We start from the raw sequence: 4,306 nt of genomic DNA on the forward strand, positions 1-4,306 counted from the left end.
CAGCACAGATGTCCTTGTAAACCCCTAGTCAGGTCTGAAGTTGTAAAAACAATAAGACTGCCACTGATGAGGCTTTTCCCAAGTTGCCCACTTGGGTCTCACAGGAACTATTAGCTCATTTCATCCTCCTGAATACCTCCGTGGTAGGAACGGCTCTGATTCACTTTCTGGAGCAGACGAGGAAACAGAGCCAGAGAGCTTGGCTGATCTCCCCCAAGTGACACTGATGTTTAGGGATGGGTCATCCAGGGACGCAGGTAGACCTGAGTGACCCCAGAGTCCTGGGACAGCAACCACAGGGCAGCTTGAGATTTTAAATCAATATGGACACCATGTTACTGACTGTTCTGTTTGCCCCAGACTCTGAGGCACAGAAAGGCTGGATTAGGATGAGGAGAAGGAGGCATTCACCCCGGGCACAGGATGTCAGGGTTTGCCCCCAAACGCAAGCGTCAAGATATTTCCCCTGTAATTTTAAAAAACCCAAATTAATGCAAACAAACATACAAAGCTATGATGAACCAAATATCAAAACTTCAAAAACAGGATTACTACCAGTGCCAGGCTGAGCCAGATTCGGAATGGCAGGCAAGAGGAAAAATTGGAAATACGATTCTGTCTGCATTTAAAATTTGGATATTTTCTTCATCAGATATGTTTGCATAAAAAAGACTATGTTGATCTTTGAGTTTGTTGGGCCCCTTAAAATTTGCAATCCACTTCACACTATTCCGTGCCTTGGGGAGAAGTGGACACATGACCAGCTGGGAGGTATGGATTTTGGCATCCCCTGGGGTCACCACTGCAGGGCAGTCTGCCTCTCTGATCCACTTCTGTCTGTTCTGTGACAGCAGCTCTCTCAACGCTACTCTCCCAGCCTCGTGTGGCCGAGGTGAGACCCAGTGTTTTTTAGGAGGCGTTGCAGCTCCTTTTGTGGGACGTGGGAGTGCCTGGCGCCACCGCAGCTACCTTGCCCTCCGCGGGGCCCCGGGGCTCCGGTGAGCAGAGGCTCCGATCCTGCAACTCCACGTCTTCACGGCAGGGGGCGGCGTGGGTCCGTGCATGTCCCTAGCCTACGATTTGGAGGCACTTAAAAATGTGTGTTTTTTTTGGTTGTTTTTTTAAAGAGCAATTTTAGGTTTACAGAAAAAATGGGCAGAAAGTACAGTGAGTCCCCATACATCCCATGTCCTTACAGTACGTTTTTCTTCAAGTATCAGTCTTTTGCATTCCGGTGGTGCCTTTGTTACAACTGAGGAACAAATCCATTGTTATAAAAAGTACATGGTTTTTTTTTAGGGCCCACTTTAAGCTCTACAGTGCCCGGCTTTTGAGGAATGCCTCGTGCCCACCTATATAGTGTTAACAGAATAGTTTCAGGGTTCTAAGAATTCCCCTACTGCACCTATACAATCCTTCCTCTTAGGGAGCAGCCTTTTTAAAAAAATTTAAAATCACATTAGTTTTTCTTCTTCCTTGCAAACAACACGTCACAAGGGGAAGGAACCAAGGTGGCTGCTCTTTAACCGTTTGCTGCTCGGAGTCTGCTTTTGGAGAAAGCAAGAAGCCTCAGTGTTCTGGGTCATGATGAGCAGCACTTTTTCTTGGATTTTAACTAAAAAACAAAACAAAAACAAAGATGTATACACATATCTACAATATTTAGAGTCCTGGTAAGTCACTGTGGGTTTATGTGCCAGACTGAAAAGCCATTTGAACTGCAAGGTTGGCGGTTCTCAGAAACCCTATACAGGGTCATTATGGGTCGGAACCGACTCGATGTCACTTAACAACAACAATGTCTCTTCCCATTGACTAAGAGGTGGTGGGGAGCGCAGTGGCTCTGTAGGGTAAGCACTGGACTGTGAACCACAAAGGACGGTGGTTCGAGCCCATCAGCCACTCCTTGGGAAAAAGATGAAGCTTTCTGCTCCCACAAAGAGTCACAGTCGCGGAAACCCTATATAGGGTCATGTAAGTCAGGACAGAGTTGGCACTTAACAACAATGATGAGGTAGTGACTATCCCGGTGCCATTTGGTGATATAAATTCTGAGACTCAGGGTAGGGGGTGTTAGAGATTGAACTGAGCTCTTCCAAAATACATCATAAATCCTAATTCCTGTACTTTGGCCTCAGGGACAGTGAGGGGCTGTGTGAGTAAGGACCCAGAGTCCAAAGCCCAATTGCTCTACTTGCCAGCAAATGGAGGAGCTCTGGTAGCATAGTGGTTACGAGTCGGGCTGCTAACCTGAAGGTCAGCAGTTCGGAGCTACCAGCCGTACTGCGGGAGAAAGATGAGGCTTTCTGCTCCCATAAGAGTAACAGCCTCAGAAACCCTATACAGGGTCGCTACGAGTCAGAACCAACGCACAGCACATCACCACCAGCAAATGGGAGTTGCCGACTAGGGTCCAGGAAGTTTATGTTTACACAAAGAAGTTGCCGTAAGCACTGGAAATCCATCCACCATGTTCAGTTTCCTTAAAGAACATTTGAATAACATCCCAAGGTCTGGAGGATCTAATCCACAAAGGAGTCAACAGGGAGCGTTGCAAGGAGAGGCCTCCCTTTCAAAGGTCTGGCAGGGCATTAAACAGATCCTACAGCGTGATGCATTTATTGTTTCTTTTAAAAGCCTTTAGAAAACCTATGTCTCAAATGTTGTAGGAAAACATACGTGCCCAGCTCAAGAGGTCTTAAAATCAGAACACATCTGTGTAACCCATACCCAGATCGAGAGCTGATGACACCAGTTCCTCCCAGCCACCCCCCCCCCTTGGAGACCCCCCCCTCCCCAACTCTGACTCCCATCTCTTTTGTTTGCTGCTGCACTTTGTATAAATGGAAACATACAGCGTGTTCTCTGTGTGTCTGGCCAAACATCCTGCAAGCTTATTTTTATCTCTGATCCTACCCAAATCGTCTCTCCACTAAGCAGGTCCACCAGTGACAACGGCCCACAGAAGTCACGCCGCATGACCATCATGGATGTTTGTGAGCCCATGTGACAAACTGGGGCTCCAGACTTGTCATGGCCCCGTTGGCTTAACTTGTCTCATTTGGATACGAGGGAGCTTCAGAAATTCCTGGAAAAATTCCATTATGTGTTCATTCCATTTCCCCACAAACTTTATGAAACCTCCTAATTCACATTTAGGAGTCCTGGTGTGGCTCTGTGGGTTAATGCGCCAGACTGCAAAGCCATTTAAACTGCAAGGTTGGCGGTTCAAGCTCACCAGCTGCTCCTTGGAAACCCTATATAGGGTCGCTATGGGTCGAAATTGACTTGACGGCACTTCACAACAATAATCCACATTTGTTGTCATTAAGTGCCATCGAGTTGGTTCTGATTCATAGCGACCCTGTATAGGGTTCCCGAGGAGTGGCTGGGAGATTTGAACCGCTGAACTTTTGGTTCAAACTGACCTGTGTCCAGGGCTTATCCTGCAAGGTCAGGTTGACCCTCAAGGTCAGCAGTTCAAACCCACCAGCAGCTCCTCAGAAAACATGGGTTGCCATGAGTTGGAACCAACTTGATGGCACTCAATAACAACAACATATATATATACATGTATTTCAATTTGTAATATACACACATATATACATCTAAGGGTTAAATTAGTCTTTGAAATATTGATAGATTTATATATATGTAGCACATTTTTTCCATTTTCTATCACATATGACTGCCATTGAGTCACTTCAACTCATAGTGACCCTACGGTGGATTCGAACTTTCAGTTAGCATCTGAGCGTATTAATACCATGTACTTGTAGTTTCGAGTAAGTTTCGACACATAGTGACCATATATAGGGTTTCCAAGGAGCAACTGGTGGGTTTGAACTGCTAACCTTGTGGTTGGTTCACAGTCCAGTGCTGATCCTACAGTGCCACGCCAGGAATCCATCTACTAGGAGGCTTCAAACAATTGATGGAAAAATTCCATTTTCTTTTAATTTCATTTTCCCAGGAACTTTTACAAGTTCCATAATTTTAGAAGTTGCTGTTCCGGCTCATAACGACCCTGTATAGTGTTTCCAGGAAGTGGCTGGTGACCTTAAACCACTGATCTTGTGGTTCAAACAGACCTTGTAGTTCAGTGCATTAACCCACACCAGGACTCCATTATATATATATGTTGGTTGGTTATGTGCCATGGAGTGACCCTGTGTAGGGTTTCTGGGGCTGTAAATCTTTATGGGAACAGAAAGCTTCATAGTTCTCCTGAGAAACAGCTAACCTTGAGGTTAGCAGCACGTCTGTCTCATAACCACTCTGCTACCAGAGCTATATATGATAAATT

The sequence above is a fragment of the Chrysochloris asiatica genome, unplaced genomic scaffold (assembly GCF_000296735.1).
Source record: "Chrysochloris asiatica unplaced genomic scaffold, ChrAsi1.0 scaffold00023, whole genome shotgun sequence".
Lineage (NCBI taxonomy): Eukaryota > Metazoa > Chordata > Mammalia > Afrosoricida > Chrysochloridae > Chrysochloris > Chrysochloris asiatica.